This window comes from Ursus americanus, chromosome 24 (genome assembly GCF_024610735.1).
Source record: "Ursus americanus isolate L20-20 chromosome 24, mUrsAme1.1.p, whole genome shotgun sequence".
NCBI classification, from domain to species: domain Eukaryota; kingdom Metazoa; phylum Chordata; class Mammalia; order Carnivora; family Ursidae; genus Ursus; species Ursus americanus.
The window spans coordinates 39,853,412-39,872,382 of NC_142150.1; positions in this window are offsets into that span (position 1 = coordinate 39,853,412).

The following is an 18,971-nucleotide window of genomic DNA, read 5'->3' on the forward strand; positions in this document are numbered from 1 at the left end:
GTTGGGGCTCGGCTGATCTAGCCAGGCTGCGGCTGCTCAGACAGCTCAGTCTCACATGTCTCCCATCCTCCTTGGGCTCGCGGACTGGCTGGGGCACGTGCCTCATGACAGAAGCACCAGAGGGCGAGCAGAACATATTAAGCCTCTTGGGACCTGGCCAGCTGGCATTGGCCAAAGCATATCACAAGGACAATCTCAAAGTCGAGGGGCGGGAAAAGGTCCCCCACTCATGGCCAGACCACAGCAAAGGTGCAGATAGATAGGAGGTGGAATTGGGGCTGACACTTCAGTCTACCACGTGGAATGGCTACAGTCTGGTTTGGGTCAGTGCTGTTTTCGTGGCTGATGCCTTGGGGAGTGACCTTTCCTCGGTGGCCCCGGGACCCCACTGGGAGTCATCACCGAGGGAGGGGTTCAAGCAGCCCAAGTGAAACGTATTAGCAAAAGGTTAGATCCAGGTTTTCTGTGCCGAGCCGTGGGTAGGGGAGGGAAGGACACACCTGGGTAGCATGGTGCATGCAGTAGGTGGCTACTCAGTGTTTAGTGTCCAGGAGTGAGGGAAGTAGATTTTCTTTGGGTGGAGGCAGGAAGGAGACCAGAATGGAAGGGGAGCGTGGGGGGCTCTGATGTCCCTTCTTAGGGACTCGCAGATCCCCCCACCCCCCAGCGTGCAGAAGCACTGTCCAAAACAGCAGGCAATGGAGGGGGTCTATAGTTGGTTTGGAAATGTATTTCTTTAGAATTTTCCTTTTTTCTCAAGCAAGTTAGTTTCTTTTCAGCATTTCTTTTCACTTTGTTTTAGATTTATCTTCTTTTTAATAGTATGATGGGATTAAAACATTTATTGAGGTGGATAAGCATTTAATATAGTGAGCAAAATATGCTAATCTTAAGTAGACGACTCGCTCACATTTTAGGCAGATCTATAACCATGCAGCCAGCACCCAGACTGAGACAGGATATTTCTTGTTCCCTGCCCCCTGGCTCTCTCATTCCCCTCCCAGAGGTTAGTAACCACTATTCTGACTTCTGCTGCTTGTGTGGATTCTATGGTCTGTTCCAGAACTTCACAGACATCAAATTCTACAACGTGTGCTCTTTTCTGTCTGGCTTTTTTTCTCTGAATATTATGTTTGCGAGATTCATTTCTATTATTGGGTGTCGTAGCAGTGGTGTGTTCTTTGTTCCTTTGTTCTGGAGTTGTCCACTGCATGAATATGCCATTATTTTTCCATTCTGCTGTTGATGGACATTTGGGTTGTTGCTAGTTTGGGGACCATATTGAGTGACCCTGTGATGAACATGTTTGTGCATGTCTTTCAGTGGAAAGATGCATCCATTTCTCTTGGGTATTGACTTAGGAGAGGAATTGCTGGACCACAGGGTAGGCAGCCACATGTTTAGCTTTAGTAGATAGAGAGGGACAAATGGTTTTCCAAAGTGGTGGTGTTTAATGGGATTTTCTCTCTCCTTTTCTTCTTTCCTCCCTCCCCTTCCTCCTCCTCTCTTCCGCCTTCCTCTTCACCCTCCCTCCTCCTCTTCCCTCCTCCTCTGTCTTCTCCCTCTTTCCTTCTTTTTTCCCCAGTTTGAACTTCAAAGTTTATTAGGGGGATTTAGCCCATTCACATTTATTGTGATAATTGATACCATTTCTATTTGGTCCTTTCATCTCATTTCATGTTTACTGTTTGTGTTAGTGACAGTTCAGTTGCAAGTAACAGAAATCATCTAGTTTAAGCAGAGAGGGATTTATACAAGGAATCAGATGCTTACAAAATTGTTGGAATAGCTGGAGGAACTTTCAGGAGTGACTGCCTGAGAGGTACCACAGAACTGGCCTGAAAGGGAGCCGCTATTCCCAGCACGACCAGGAAGCTGGGTACTCAGCTTGCCATGGCCTCAATGCTGGCCCAGGGCCACATTGTCTCTGCTGGACACAGGGCTTAGGACATGGCTGCCACAACTATGGGCTCCAGGATGGCATGACCTGACCATGATTTGCCCCAGCAGAGCCTCTGCCGTGGAGAACTCAGCCCCACCCCTCACCACCACTTTTGCCTGAAAACAGAAGTAGGGCGGGCCTCACTTTTGCCCTTGAATGTCCCTCAGATGTGGCTGCTTGGTGGAAGCAAGGTCACGGGCTGCGTTTGGAAAATGTATTTTGTCTTCCACCTTCTGGCAAACAGCAAGGTGCTCTGCAAGGGGGTAGAATGCTACGGCTTTTCCAATGATTTCCCTTTGTTGTTGTCTTTGCCTTTCTTCACTTTCACTGGCTTGAACAACTTCATTTTTATTTCTGGCCTCCCCCACCCGGTCTGCTCCCAATTTAGAAGTTTCACTGGGCTTCTGGATTCTCCCAGTGGCTAATTTCTCGCCCTAAATAACCTTATTTAAACCTCTAATTCCCTCTTACCATATCCAAGTTAAGTGTTAGAAATACCCAACCCCCTGACAATTTTCTTGTCCACCCTGCCCCCACCCCAGCAAAAAGAGAACTCTAGAACATTTCCCCTCTCTCGCTCCCTTGCTGCTGCCCCCAACTCAAGTCCTGAGTTTTGCTGATGTCATTTAGACATTTTGGTTCCATTTTTAAGCTATTTATGATTAACTTTTCTCTCAGAGGATATTTCCTGGTTTTCAGCTATCCCTTTGAAATAATTATACCCTATTTTTCAGGCACCTCAGCAGTCCCGGAAATGAAACTAACCAGGCTTTACAGCTCTCTGCTGTGTCTCCCACTCTGTCTTCTGCTCTTGTAAGACTTTTGTTGGATTTGATTTTCAACTTATCAGAGCTCTGGTCTGTTTTCCTTGTTACTCCAAAGGAGACTTTCTTGTCCTGGGCTGCCTTCTCTCATCGGTTTGTAAACCGATGAGATGCATCCAGGGATGCAAATGAGATGTCTGCCTCTCTGCCTGTCAGGGACCTTTCTTTCTGGAAGCTCCAAAGAGCTCATCTCTCATCTGTGGAGCTCAGACTCCTTGCTGGGCTGCTTGGAGGTGGGTGTTCTTTATTTATCACTTCTGCCCGCGGCCCTTTCAAATCTCAAGGTTCTTGTCTCTCTTCCACTCTCTTCGGCACTCCTTAGATCACCACATCTCCTTTTGTTCATTTTCCTCCTTCTAGAAACCTTATTACCTATTACAATTTGGGGTCCCGAATCTGATTTCTCAGCCTCTTATCTTTTTATTCATGCTTTCATTTCTTTGCATTTATGGCTGTATGTGGAGAGTGAGCTCCTCCATCGATCTTCCGGAATGAGGCTTTTGTTCTCAGAGGACCTTTCCTTTTTTCGCTTCCTCTATTAAATTTTAATTCTGGATGTCCTGCATATGTCTGTGTTTTGAGTTCTCGAAAGCCTTCCTCGCGTACTGTGTGCACCTCCCTCCTCCCCCGACCCTGACAGTGCTCATAAAATCACTGAGGTCTTGTCCCTTCAGCACCCGAGAGTGGACGAAGCCTCGGTCCCTCTGGGGTTGGTACTTTTCTCTGCTTGCCCAAAGCATCAGCTCTCCCGAGCTGTGCAGCCCTGGCAGCAAGTCTTGTGGGTAGAGTGAGGTCTGGTTGCCCCCCACCTGGCCAAACTGGGACCCATCACTCCAACATGCTGCGGGAGGGCACCGTGTACTCTGTAGGTCCTCTGGGGGGAGCAGAGAGCCAGGGGCAAAGGCCCCTCAGACCCCAAGGAGGTCTTGACCTACAACACCTACTTCAGATGTAGGCAAGGAGGTTAATGCCAAAGGACCCTCAGGCCATCGAGAGCAATGAGCAGGGAGTTTTGCTAAGAGAGGAAGATCAGGGCCCAGTGGGGGGAGTCTTCTCTGTGGGAGAAAGAGCTGAATGGATGTGTGGTGACCAGAGGGGAAATTGTGGCAAGGACAGTGGTTGGCGTTCACTAAATTTGGCTCATTTTCTTCTGGGCACATAGCTAACCTACAGTTCCCAGCTTCCTCTGCGGCTAGGTTTGTCATATGACCTTGTGATCTGTTCTGCCCAGTGGAATGTGAACAGAAGGCACCCAGTGCAGTGATCTGAGGGGGTGAGTTTGGGGGGGGGTCATATCTTGAGGCAGAAAACACGGTGGAAGGGCCTTTGGTTTCTGAGTCATTGCCTAGAGGAGAACTGCTCAGGAGGAGCTCCCAACAAGGAATACCAATGCGAGGCTTTGCATGTGTTAGCTATAGAGATCCGGACAATGTTTGTTACACAGCTGGCAGCTGATGACTGATACAGAAATCTTTCCTGGAAGCCCCGCCAGCAGACCTGTTTGCATAGCTCATTGGCCAGAGCTGGACTGCATGCCATCTCCTGACTTGTTTGCACTTGGACTTGAGATCCAAGCAACATCAGGGTTTTGCCAGCAAGGAAGAAGTTGGGAATTGATTTGGAGACCAGTGGCTGCCATATTGGTGCAGCTAAACAGCTTTTATGTACTTGCTGGCTCATTTCACTTGTTTTGTCAATTGCCTCTTTACATCCTTTGCCTATTTTTCTCTCAAGGTTTTCATCTTTTATTAATGAATGGCAAGGTCTTTCGATGTATTAGGGATTGTAATGCACATCTGTGGTTATTTTTGTCCACCCAGCGTCTGAATTTCTTTCCTCCCTCGGAGGTATCCCCTGGTTTCTGCCACGGAAGCGGGGCTTGTGTTCCAGCCTCCCTTGCAGCTACCGTGCAGGCCTGTGACCAAGGCTCTGCCATGCAGATGCTCTTGCCGCAGAAACATAACCAGAAGCTAATGATCAGAGGTAGCAAGAACTGTGAGGACTCTATTCTGGAGAAGGAGGGAGCAGGAGCAGCAGCAGGGTCTCTACCCAACCAGCTGGGCCACCGTGGCCATTCCTGTCTGGGAGGCCTTCTAGACTACTTCTCTTGCCTTCCCAGAGTCTCTGCCAAGCTCAGTGTCCATCCCTGTGCTGCTTAAATCTGCTAAGGTCAGTTTCTGTTGCTTGGAACAAGAACAGAACTGTGATAGTGACCTTTTGTCTGTATTGTCTGTTACACAACCTGTGTCCAGTTGTCATTTGTCTTGTAACCTTCTATGTGCAATAACTTTTCCTTAAAGAAGTTTTGGACTGGGGGACCTGGGTGGCTCAGTTGGTTAAGCGCCTGCCTTCGGCTCAGGTCATGGTCTCAGGGTCCTGGGATCGAGCCCCACGTTGGGCTCTCTGCTCAGCATGGAGTCTGCTTCTTCATCTCCCTCTGCCGCTCTCCCTGCTCATTCTCTCTTTCTCTCTCAAATAAATAAAATCTTAAAAAAAAAAAGAAGTAGTTTTGGATTTTTATCATTTTTTTAAAGTAGGCTCCACACGCAGTATGGGGCTTGAACTCACGACCCTAACATGGAGAGTTGTGGGCTTTACTGACTGAGCCCGCCAGGCGCCCCAGAAGTTTTAGATTTTTAGGCCACCAGATAGATCAACCCTTTCCTTAGTTGTTTCTGATTTTCAGGTCATCTTATAGAGGCCTTTCCGAAATCCAAGGTTACATAAACATTCACCCGTGTATTAAATTTTTATAATTTTAAGTTCTTTCCCTCAAATATTTATGTTTAAATGTTTTATGCTTAAACATATATAGAGCTTAAAAAGCCAAATACTACCACTAGGTTTAAAGAAATTAGTACTCTACTCCATTTCCCTGATTCTCAAAACCCCCTCTGCAGAGCCAACCACATTCAGCTTTTAATAGATGTTTCCTCTTTTTTTAAAATTTCCATGTCTAAATGAAACCGTTTATACCTTAATTCTCAGTTTTCAATTTTAGATATATCTCTCCACTGGCTACCATGGAAAATGAGCTTTTTTTCCATTTTTTTTGTTCCAAGTTTTTATTTTGAGCTTTTCTTTTCTTACCATCCACACTTGTAAGATCTGCCCAGCCCTTTTAAAATCTTTAGGCGCTCTCCATTTTTGTTGTTGTAAATTACATATTGAAGACAGGGGCGCTTCGTTCTACAGCTTCCTGCCGTCTAGACTTTGCTGGTTGCATGACCTTGGCGTTGCTGGAAAGTTCCTCTGTTCCCCGTATTTCTTGTAATTTGGTAGTTGGACCTAAAGCGGGCGTGGGCAAAGTTTTTCTGTCAAAAGCCAGATAGTAAATATTTTAAGCTTTGTGGGCCATATGGTTTATGTCATAATTCCTCAAATCTGCTGTTGTAAAAAGTAGGTAGAAAGAGTCATAGACAGTATGTGAACAAAGGGCAGGGGCGTGTTTTGGGCAAATTTGATTCCAGGGTCGTAGTTTGCAGACCCCCCGATCTAAGGCTTGGTCAGGGTCAGCTTTGACTTGGTGCCTCATTGGTGGGGCGGCATGTGTGAGGAGACACCTCGTGTCCCACTTATGCCATTTCCTTTTCTCCCTTTCTTTTTTTTAAAAAATATTTTATTTATTTATTTGACAGATAGAGACAGCCAGCGAGAGAGAGAACACAAGCAGGGGGAGTGGGAGAGGAAGAAGCAGGCTCATAGCAGAGGAGCCCGATGTGGGGCTCGATCCCAGAACGCCAGGATCACGCCCTGAGCTGAAGGCAGACGCCCAACCGCTGTGCCAGCCAGGCGCCCCACCTTTCTTTCTTTCTTTCTTTCTTTCTTTCTTTCTTTCTTTCTTTCTTTCTTTCTTTCTCTCTCTCTCTCTCTTTCTTTCTCTCTTTCTCTTCTTTCTTCTTTTCTTCCCCCCCTTTTTTTTTGGTGATGGCAAAATACACATAATAAAGTTTGCCTTTTTAACCATTTTTAGGTGTCCAGGGGTATTAAATCCATGCACAGTGCTTTGCAGCCATCCCCACCGTCCATCCCCACGACTGTTCAGCTGGTAAAACAGAGACTCTCCCCATTAAACACTAACCTCCTATCTTCCCCTCCCCCTGCCAGCCCCTGGCAACCACCACATCTTCCGTCTTTTATGATACACATGCTATTTAACTTGAAAAATACAAAAAGAGGTCAAAACTGGAAGTAAAATCCACCCATGATCCCACATTTTTGGGGAAGCATGTAAAGTAAGAAGTGAAAGCTCTGTCCTCTGCCCCCCTCAACACCACTCCCCTCCCTGTGGGAGCTTCTACTAACAGTTGGGTACAGTTTGTTCCAGACCTTTAATGCCCTGACAAGGGCATATATCTACACATAGCGGAGGCGTGTTACCTGTGTGGAGGCTGCCTCCTTTCTGCCCCACGAGCCGAGGCTGGAGAGGGGAAGGTTGGGTGTTGACCTTCCTTGTCCATCTCTGGCTGACAGGTGGCTCACTTACCCTTTTTTCTTTTTTCTTTTTTTTTAAAGATTTTTATTTATTTATTTGACAGAGAGAGAGACAGCCAGCGAGAGAGGGAACACAGCAGGGGGAGTGGGAGAGGAAGAAGCAGGCTCATAGCGGAGGAGCCTGACGTGGGACTCGATCCCAGAACGCCGGGATCACGCCCTGAGCCGAAGGCAGACGCCCAACGACTGCGCCCCCCAGGCGCCCTTCACTTATCCTTTTTGCTGCCTGAGAGACCATGTTGAGGGAGTGAGTCCATGCCCCCCCCCCGCCTCTATGGAGAGGGCACACCCTCACCCCTTCCTGAATTTTTTCTTACCCCTTTTCTTGCCATGAAGCGAATATCAGACCCATATGGATTTTAAGTGACTCTTTTGGAATGTTCAGGAATTTCTCCCAAGAATGGGGCAGGGGGGTGGGGGTGGCGGCAGAGACGACATTGTGCCCTGGTTGGGCCAACATGCTCCCTTATGGTAGGTAGAGGCAGGCTGAGGAGGGCTCATGACACTCCCATGGAAGCACCTTGGTCCCCCCACTTTCCCAAGTCTCCTCCCTTTGTGTCCTTGGCCACCCAGCCCCCTGGCCCCACCCCACCCTGGGACACTCCCTGCGTCTGTCAAGACCCTTTCAACCACTTGCAGATTCCACTGCCCTTGGAATCCACTAGGTGGCGCGCTCTCCCTCTGTGTTTCTCCTGGCTTGGCTTTGGGGGTGGTGTTGGGGGGAGGGATGGAGCTCTGGCCTCTGTTTTGCTGATTTTGGGGGGTGAGAGTGGGTATGCCCTGGGGCAGAGGATCAAGGGTGGGGAGTGGAAAGCTGAAATGAGATGCAGCTCACACACTAAGACCACAGGGTGTTAACTTCAGACTTCCTGGCTGTCTTTGAGGGAGGCTTTAATTAAACAAGGACATGCAAATCCCCCCAAAGCTGGTCATGGAGAACCGACCTTGAAACTCCTAGATGACCCCCTCCAGCCTATCAAAGAGGTCAGAGAGGGCATGAGTGGAGTGGGAATTTGGAGCTTGGTCGGTGTTTCCTGCAGCGTGGGGGGCACATTGGACAGGTGACTGGCTCTCACCAGAGACAATGAAATGATGATCGATGGACCAGTGGTTTGGCCTGAGGTAGCAGAGGAGAGGGCTGCGGTTCCAGTAGCCGTTGGTGGTGTCCCCACCAGATCCCTCTCCCAGCTGGTGTGCCTTTTCTGGAGAAGGCAATGCCTGCAGGGTTCAGGGGACAGCCCATAGCCCATGGCGAACGGATTCAGGGTGTAAGAGGCTGTTCCCTCACCCCAGACCAGGATAAGTTCACGGTACATTTTGTACATCAGGTCGAGTCTGGGCTTCACCTGAGATGGTGTTGTTACTCACCCTCCCATCTTCCCTATCCTGCTTCCCCCACTCCTCGAGGGGCTTGATCTGAGGAGTTCCCCCTGGCAAATCCCTGCTCCCAAAACACCAAAAAACCGTGTCTCAGGCTCTCCTTCCAGACAACCAAAGGCAGGTAGAGCCAAAAGTGGTCCTAGGACGCAAACACCAAGGATGGGATTTTGCAGTTGGGTGCCTTCCTTTGCAGTTGTGATGAGGGTCCCTCCCCCCACAGTGGAGGCCTGCTAGTCCCAGATGCTCAGCTTCCACCTTGGTCACCTGGGACAGGACTCAGGTGGCGGGGGATGTCGTGGCTTGTGCATTGTCCCTATGCTTGAGGGACATTGGGGAAAATAATAATCCTAAGGATTTTGGAACAGGGAGGCAGTGGCTAGGTACCACTGATGATTTGAAGAAGGAAAATGACAAGCTCAGGACATTGATCACCAATTTAAAGCAAAATCAGGAGGATTCCTTGGCAGTATTTAAGGAAACTTGACTACTGCCAGAGGGCAGACAGCTGGAGACAGGCTCAGGACTTAACGGTAATAGAATTTCAGAGAAGGCTGAATCCCAGCCTGCGGACATCTCTCCTCCAAAATCAGGGCCCCAGGGGGCTGGGGTGGGATCCTGAGTCCTGAGATGGAGCTCTCAGGGAGAAGTACTTGACAACCTTGAACTGCAGACCTCTTATACTCTCTGGCCTCCTGAAGTGGCCCACTCGTCCTGTTGGAAGATAGAGGTCCCCCCTCTTCCTTAAAGATCATACAGAAACCTCTCATAAGTGCCCCTTCAAGACAAAGTTTATCCTCTTCGGGATCTGCTCCCACCTCCTCTCTTGGCCGCCAGACCCCAAAGTGCAATCACATTTCAACGTGACCTGACCAGGGAAGTGTTTGGCCTGTTAAAGGATAAGAGGAATGAATCACCAAAGGAGCTACAGGAGTAAGCCTACAGGGACGGGCAGAGACTGGGAGAACATTCCCCGGAGTGGACTCTGAAGATGCCAGGTCAAGGGAATCTCAATATAGCAGAATATTGAAGAATTTAGCAGTATGGAAAGACTCTCTGATTTGACACTTGGAAAGGCTTTTGAGAGATGATTCTCAGAATACTGGGAGTCGTGATAGTGCCCATTCAAGGAAGTGGGTGCCGAGCAGCTGTGGCAGACCATGGAGGAAGGTATGCAAAGGCTCAGAGGAGTGGGCAGGCTAGATTGGGTCTGCTACTGTAGACTGGAAAAACCACTGGCTGACTAAGTTCCTTGGGCAAACTCACTTCTTTATGAAGGTGATAAGGAATGGATTGGGGAGGAGACACCAGCATCACTGGAAAGCTCAGGGAGGAGCTGTCCTCTGTAGCTTGGGTCTGACAGTGGAAATGCTGCTATAAAACTGAGCTCCCTAGTAGCGATGGGGATGATAGGATTCTGTCACACCAGCCCTTAACTGTCATAAGCAAGGTGGATACAATATCAGAAAGGACAGCAAGGTCAGGATGGCAACCAGGGGCCCCTATCTGCAAGGAGCTATGGAGATGATAATAGTACCTGACATTTCCAGGGGCAGGCTATATGCACAGCCAGCGATGCTATTGTTTAATGTACATTATCAAAAGTGATCAAGAATGGGGTGCGTGGCTGGCTCAGTGGGGAAAGCATGTGACTCTTGATCTCAGGGTTGTGAGTTTGAGCCCTATGTTGTGTGTAGAGAAAACTTAAAAAAAATAGAATCTTAAAAAAAAGTTGCAGTGCCTGGATGGCTCAGTGGGTTCACTGTCTGACTCTTGATTTTGGCTCAGGTAATGATCTCAGGGTCGGGAGATCAAGCCCCTCATTGGGCTCTACGCTGGGTATGGAGGCTGCTTGGGATCCTCTCTCTCTGTCTTTCTCTGTCCCTCCCCCCAACCCTCGTTTGCACTCTTTCTCTCTCTCTCTCTCTAAAAAAAAAAAGAAAGAAAAAAGATCTAGAATGATTTAGCAGGGGTGGAGGTCAGTTACCTCAAAGAAAGGTAAAGATCCTTTATCCAAACTTGAACAAGTTCTCAAGCTCAGAATCCGTCGACCAAAGGAAGGGTAGGTCCCATAAGGAAGGACCCCAAACTATCATGGCAATCACATAGAGAGTGATTTTTTCCAGTCTTTTCCCAAAGGCGCTGTATAAGTTTGCTAGGACTGCTGTAACAAATATCATAAACAGGGCGGCTTGAACAACAGAAATGTGTTGGCTCATAGTTCTGGAGACCAGAAGCCAGAAATCAAGGGGTTGGCTGGGCTGGATTCTTTCGAAGGATGTGAAGGAGAATCTGGTCCAGGCCTCTCCTCCAGCTGCTGGGGGCCGGCCGGCAATCGATGGCAGTTCTAGGCTTGTGGAAGCATCACCCTGATCTCTGTCTGCAGCTTCACGTGGCCTTTTCCCCGTGTGTGTGTCTCTGTGTCCAAGTTTCTCCTTTTTGTAAAGACACGGTCATATGGGATTAGGGCCCACCCTAATGATCTCAACTTTGCAAATGAGGTCACATTCACAGGTACTGGGGTGAGGGGGCTAGAACTTCAACATATTTTGAGGGGGATGAAATTCAATCCATAATGGAAAGCTCCAGTCATTCATTGTAATAACCATACTTGGGGCAAGGGTGTGTGTCAGTTCCAGGAGTCCTCTGGGGGTGAATAGATGCAGTTAGAGGGGTGAGAGATTTGTAGAGGCGTCACCTATGAAAGGCCCAGGGAGGGAGCTGGAATGGCTTGGAAAAGGCAACTGGTACCTGTGAAAGGAGACGAGGAAGGAAGGAGGATTGCAGGGGAGAAATCCCCCTACAGTGTGGCCCCAAGGGACTCAGACCCCAAAGGTTGTCCTTTAGAAGAGTCCCACACTGGGAAGAGAATGCCAGGCCTTATGGCTCCTGCTGTGAATAGTCATTGACCGAGAGCGGCCGGGGGAATGCATGGCCTTGGCCCCAACACGGTGGCCCCACTGTGGAGGCTGGGAGCTTACTGCCTTCTGGCAGGTTCTCTCTCTCTCTCTCTCTCTTTTTTAAAGTGGTGGGGTTTTTTTTTTGTTTGTTTGTTTGTTTTTAGCAATCTCTATACCACTGTGGGGCTCGAACTCACAAACACAAGATCAAGAATGGCACATTCTTCTGACTGAGCCAGCCAGGTGTCCCTTGGCAGGTTCCCTCTTGAAAGTACAGCTGAGTGGCACATCTCCGCAAGAGGCTTCCCAGATCATTCGAGGGCTGCTGGATGTAGGTTCCACACTGACATCGATGCCCAGGCACCTGAGGGCCATGATGTAGCAGTAGAGAAGAGTGCAGGGGGACCAGGACATACATGGAGTCCTGCCTGAGGTCCATCCCACAATGGGTCTGTTGTATCCAGAGGCCCCCAATGGTCATTTCCCCAGTCCCTGCACGTGGAAATGAAGTGAAATACTTAGCAGTTGGCAGAACCTTCGTGTCTGTTCCTTTAGCTACAGAGCTCGAGCTATTGTGTTAGGAAAGGCCAGTGGAACCCCTTAGCGAGGCCTCCTAGGTCCTCTTCCCCTCACCCCTTGCCAGCTAAGAGAGCACATCGAAATCAGTATTGCATTTCTGGAGGAATAACAGAGGTTGGCGCCATCTTTAGAGACTTAGAGGATGCAGGAGTAAGGGTCTTTATCACATCCCTGTTGAGTGCGCCGGTCTGGCCCCTGCAAAAGCCAGACGGGTCATGGCAGATGACAGTGGCTAACCAGAGACTCAACGAAGTAGTGGCCCCAGTGCAGCTTCTGTGGAGAACGTGGCCTCTCTTCTGCTTAACATCATCTTGTCTACATGGGATGTGGCTATTGATCTGGCCACCATGTGCATTCGTGGCCTTACCCCAGGGCTCTGAGAATTTTCCTGCTGTCCATCACAGTGTAATTCAATGGGACCTGGCCCTTCCCGACAGTCTATGGTCCGCCATGTCGGTCCGCTCTATCGGCAACACCATGTTAATCAGACCCAATGAGCAAGACGTAGTAGGCGTGTTGGAAGCTTTGGTAGAGTAGGTGAGCTCTAGAGGTTGGAGGGAGATCTGGGCGTGTCAGGTCATCTGCCCCAAAGCAAAGGGTGGCTCATTGCACTGTATACCTTTCACCATTCGGAAAGAAGCAGAACTCCTGATGGGCCTCTGGGCTCGGGGGCAGCATGTCAGCACTGGGGAAGATGGCTTTGGTGCATTGACGGGGCAACACGGAAGGCTGGAAGATTTGGAGCTGCAGTGAGGTCTGCGGCATGTGACCCATCAGACCCGATGACACTCGAGGTGTCTGTAGCAGAGAAGGTCGCTAGGTGGAGAGCTCCCACAGGAAAGCCACAGTGCGGTTGGGGAGGTGCTGGAACAAGGCCATGCCACCTGCAGCGGAGAAGGGTTCCCAGCATGCCCCTGGGCCCTGGCGGAAACTGAGCACCTGACCAGAGAACATCCGGTGACCAAGTGGCCACAACGCTTCATCATGAGCTGGTGAATCACTCACTGAACACAGGGCCAGGCCTCTGTTATAAGATGGAAGTGGCCCCCATCAGGGACCTCACACAGGTCCCAAAGGACAGGTGGCCCCGATTCCCATGTCACCAACTGCGGTTACATGGACACCCCGTGCAGCTCACACCTTGGGGGCAGCTCACACCTGAACCCAGCTGCGAGGAGGGAAAAGGCTGAAGTCAGCTCGTGCGGGGTCAGCTGGGTACGCTGGTGTGAGCTGTCGGGGTGGGCCCACGAGCCAGCGGGCAGGGCTTTGGGCGGGGCACTAGCCATTGACGCCGTGTGGACTCAGGATGCTCATGGGGTCGTGGACAGTGGCTGGACTGCTTGGTCGAGTCTGCAAAGAGGAATAAGGGGGACCTGGGGAAAGCCCCCTGGGGACTGGGGGAGGGCACACGTTAGTGCCAGAGAGCGTCTGGTGCAGCAGAGACACCAAACAAGCGAGTGGACGAGGTGGCCCAGCCAGCCACTGTCCTTGGCTGGCACAATGCTCGGGCCATGGACTCGGCAGGAGGAGCGGTTATGATGGCAGAGCTGGGGGCCAGGCCCGGGCCCAGGACAGCATGCCCGTACTCACCGAAGCTGCCGGTTACTGCTGCCTCCGAGTGTCTTGTCAGCAATCGAGGTGGACTCAGCTCCCAGGATAGAACCATCCCCTTGAGGTGACGGGCAGACCACTTGGTGGCAAGTTGATTTCATCCTGCAAAGGGCAGTGATTGACCCAGGTCCGTGCACTTGGTTCTGGGGCAGGGGGATGGGGGGCTTGCGTTCCTTACTTTCTGGGCCGGGGCCAGCACTGCGGTCCACAGGCTCACGGAGTGGCTAGCTCACCAGCCGGGGGGCCTGAAAACACCACCCATGACCAACGGGTTCACTTTATGGGAAAGGATCATGGATCCACTGCTCCTCCTCAGACCGCCCTGTCCAGAGCTGGCCGCTGGGTAGAGCAGGGGAACGGCCCTGTAAGGATCTTGCAGGGTGAGAAGGTTCCAGGATCTACGCCGCCCGACGAGCTGTGTCCACTCCAGAAGGCTCAGGGTGACAGTGGGAGCGGTTCCATGGCCGCCGACCCCTGTGACCCACTTAGGGAATTTGTGCCTTGGGTCCCCACATCCTTCAGGCTTTGTGTGTCTAGAGGTCCTGGTTCCAGATGTATGTGTGAGCACGCTTGCATGTGTGTATGTGAGTGCGTATGCATGCATGCACGCGTGTGTGTTTCCACGGGGGACACGGTAAGAGTCCCACTAAACAGCTCTGCGGTAGCCTGTCCGTCTGGGCCCCATGCCAGTAGTGCAGCAGGTGCAGAAAGGAGCTCCCCCTCCAGCAGTGGGGAGAGCCCCGTCATTATGAGAAGCAGAGACGCTGCTGTGTCATGGGGACGGGAGGTGGGGACGGGACATGGGGAAGGGGTAAGTGTGGCACTCGGGTGGTCCACGGAGTGTCCAGTTTTAGCCGGAAATGGCAGACAGCAACCACGGCCGGAGGGGACAGGAGACTGGGGCGCCCTCCAGGCCAGGCTCCCAGCTCTGCAGATTGGGAAGCAGGGGAGGGCGACCGCGAGTGTCAGTGAAGGCCTCAGGGTCAAGTGCGTGGTGGGGCCTCTGGTTTTACCCACCCCTTGGAGTTTCCCCAGGGGGTCATGACAACTCTGCAGGAGGCAGAGCCCTGGGGAGGTGACCCGATGCAGGAAGCAGGAGCCTGAGTGACTCGACGGGTGGCCTGTGGTGGAGGCCGGGGATGCCCGTTCAGGTCGCGTTCCAGCCTGCACAGCACAGACCTCGGCAGTGGCCACAGTGGCTCAGAGCGCCCCTTCTCTGCACAGCTGACCCCAGATGATGGAGCTGCCTTTCCTGGGAGGTCACTTCCCCTCGCCTCCCTGGAGCGGCCAGGGCCCACGCTGGTGGAGAAGGGGTTACAGGAGCCGCTGCAGGCTGGGGCTGACCCTGCAGTGCAGCTCAGTCCACACCCCTGCTCTGCCCTTCCCCTCCCTCACTCCCTCACTCCCTTGAGCAAGCGTGTTCCCTCAGAAAGGACCTCACTCTTCATGGCCACAGGGTTTTCTCTGGGGTGACGACAATGTGTAGAACCAGCGGTGGGGGCTTGCACAGCGTTGTAAACGCAGCAAACGCCGCCGAAATCTACACTCACAACAGTTATCTCCTGTTCTGTGAATTTCACCTTAGTTTAAAAAACAATATGTGAAAAATAAGAAGCTCCTCTCCCCCCACCACACGCAGAAAGAAAGACACAGACAGACACACACACAGACACACAGACACACACACAGATAGACACACACACACAGACAGACACTGACAGATACACACAGACACACAGACAGACACAGACAGACAGACAGACACACACACACAGACACACCCACGCTACCACAAGCTTCCGGGTTGCAGCAGGGCTGAGCCTCAGCCTTGGATGGAACAGGAACCTGGGGTGTTACCTGGTCCCAGGCACAGTAGTAATCGAAACAAGGGGGTTTTGGACCTGGCGGTGGGGAGCTGATACTGTCTGAGGGCCACGGGCAGGGGATGTTTGTCTCAGCCGGGAGAAGGCGCCCAGACACTGCACTCCCGGGGCCTGTTCTCAGCACCGGCCACTCGGGACACTCCAGGTACTGATTTTCTTCCTGACATCCTCGTGCACTTTCTGTGATGGCCTCTCTCTCCCCCGCCCCCCGGGAACGGAACATAGCGCTGACCGTCTCATGACCATGACCTCCCCCTGCCCAACCCCCCCCCCCGCCGCTAAATGATTCACCTCTTTTTAAACCCCAGGTTTCTTTACAAAGCTTGCCGCATTAATGGCCAGGCGTGGCTTGTAGAGAGGGCTCCCCTCCCTGAGATCCAGGGGTTGCCCTCACCTAGGGAGGGGGCAGCGCGTTGGAAGGTGAGGAGCAAGGAGGAAATTTCAGGAAATGTCAAACAAGCCGAGGGCTCCATCAGGCGCCACCTTCTCAAAGGGGCCCCCTGAGCCTCGCCAGCCCCCCAGCTCATGGGCTCCCTTACGCTGTCACCCTTCTGCTCCTTTTCCGCTCTGTGACCCTCTTGAGATGACCTCGTGTCTCTGCTTGTTCACTTCCTCATCTTCTGTTTCTTCCATGGGAAGGCGGCCCCGGTATCTACTGAGGAAAGAACGACTCTTTCCAGGTCAGCATGTGTGACCTCTCTTGCCTTAAAAAAGAGGTGGTAAGATACATGTAATACATATGTATGTTACATATGGAACATATACGCACCATCTTAACTATTTTACGTGCACCCTTGAGTGGCATCCCGTACGTCAGGTTGTTAGGCAGCCATCACCACCATCCACCTCCAGAACATTCTCATTGTCCCTTACTGAGACGCTGTCCCCATGAAACACGGACTCTCATTCCCCCTTCCCCTCAGACCCTGGCAGCCACCATCCTACTTTGTGTCTGTGCACCTGGCGACTCCAGGGACCTCCTGTACGAGGACTCACACAGTGTGTGTCCTATCGCGATGGGACTCTTTCACTGGGCATAACGTCTTTCAGATTCGTCAACGTGTCAGAATATCCTTTCTGTTTTTTAAGGCTGAATAATTTTGCATTGTATGGATACAGCACACATCGCCCCTTACTTGTAATGACTGAGTTGTATAGTTTCGTTGATTTAAAAATTCCTTATGGAGAGACATGATTTTTCTATTTACTAGCAACGCAGAAAAATATACCCTTTAACATATTTTGGATACACTCGTGCTATTATTTCTGTAGGATACATTTCTAAAAGTGGGATGGTCGGGGGCGCCTGGGTGGCTCAGTCGTTGAGCGTCTGCCTTCGGCTCAGGGCGTGATCCTGGCATTCTGGGATTGAGCCCCACATCAGGCTCCTATGCTGGGAGCCTGCTTCTTCCTCTCCCACTCCCCCTGCTTGTGTTCCCTCTCTCACTGGCTGTCTCTCTGTCAAATAAATAAATAAAATCTTAAAAAAAAAAAGTGGGATGGTCGGGTCATAGGGTATAAGCATTTCACACGTTTTTGGACGTCACCAAATTGTTCTCCCCAAAGGTTCTGATTCCTCTTGGCTGCAGGTGTCTGAGCTCGCCCTTCACCCACGCTGTTCCCATCTTCTGAAATGGTGCCAATCTGGCAGATTAAATGGGATGATCTCATTGCTTTACCTTGTATTTCCTTAAGCATTATTGAGGTAAGACATATTTTTATGTTTTTTTGGCCATTTGCATTTTTTGGGTGGATTTCCAATTTCTGTCCTTCATTCATTTTCTCATTTTGCATTATTTTTATTCTTTCCAGGATGTTCATACATATTCTGGTCATGATCCTTTGGAGCTGTTCAAATATCTTCTCCTAATCTATAGTTGGTTTTCCACTGCGTGGAGTCTTTTGTTGAACAGAAACACGGCATTCTACTGTCATCCCATTTATCAATCTTTTCTTTTAGGATGTGCTTTTTGCATCTTGTTTAGGAAATGCTTCCCCTATGCAGAGATCATAAACAGAGTCTCCTATATTTTCTTCTTATAAATGTTTTAAAACTTTGCTTTTCATCTTTTCATGTTTGCGACTCCTGGGGACCTTGTCTATTTTTTTGCTATGGTGTTATCTTAGGTTTGGTTCCTCGAGGAGCTGACTTGAGACCAAGATTGGGGGCCAGCAGGGAGAGGGGAAGGGAGGGGAAGGGAGGGGAAGGGAGGGGAAGGGAGGGGAAGGGAGGGGAAGGACAAGGAAATGCGTGCTGATGACAGGTACCACTGAGGACACCTGAGACTCAGTCCCCCTGGGGACCTCGGGGAGACAGTGTAGAACACACATGACAGTGATCTTGCTTCAGGGGCAAGGAAGTGGTGGTGTTCATCCTTCAGCTCTGCCGATCACCGCCTGAGCGCCATTCCTGGGGCATTAACTCAGCCTGCCCTTCCAGCCTGCTGTTCTTGCAGGGCGAGTAGAAGCCCGTGGGTCTCAGAGGTGTTTGCAGGTGGACCCCTTTGTAGGTCGGCATCAGGAGTGTGCAGGAGATGCGGCAGGGCACCCGTGCCACTACAGTGTGAGGCTGGGACCTACGTTTGTTTCGTGGTCAACCAGTTGGCCTAATACAATTTATTAAATAGTCCGTTCATTTTCTTATTATCTTTTTTTTTTAAAGATTTTATTTATTTGTTTGACAGAGAGACAGCCAGCGAGAGAGGGAACACAAGCAGGGGGAGTGGGAGAGGAAGAAGCAGGCTCCCAGCAGAAGAGCCCGATGTGGGACTCGATCCCGGAACGCCGGGATCACGCCCTGAGCTGAAGGCAGACGCTTTTAACGACTGCGCTACCCAGGCGCCCCATTTTCTTATTATCTTTATTATATCAAATTTCTGGGTTCACCTACTGGGTGTAATTGTCTATCAGTGTATTACCATCATGTCTTTTTTTTTTTAAGATTTATTTATTTATTATTTGAAAGAGAAAGAGAGCGAGCACTGGGGGAGAGGGGCAGAGGGAGGAGAGAGAGAATCTCAAGCAGACTCCCCGCCAAGTACAGAGCCCGACATGGGGCTCGATCTCACGACCTGAGCAGAAATCAAGAGTCGGATGCCTAACTGACTGGACCACCCGGATGCCGCCGTAATTATCATAGTTTTATGAGTCTTGCCACCTGGCAGGGACAAATCCCGCCCCTTACCTCCGGTTATTGTTCTCCTTCAAAATAGTTTTGGCTATCCCCGAGCCTTTACTTTCCCATCTGCCTCTTAGGATTCTATTGTCAGTTTCCCTGAAAAGGCCCAATCAGTTTGATTGGAATTGTATTAACTTCACAGATTAATTTGGGGGGAGCTGTTGTTCATGATTCTGAGTCTTT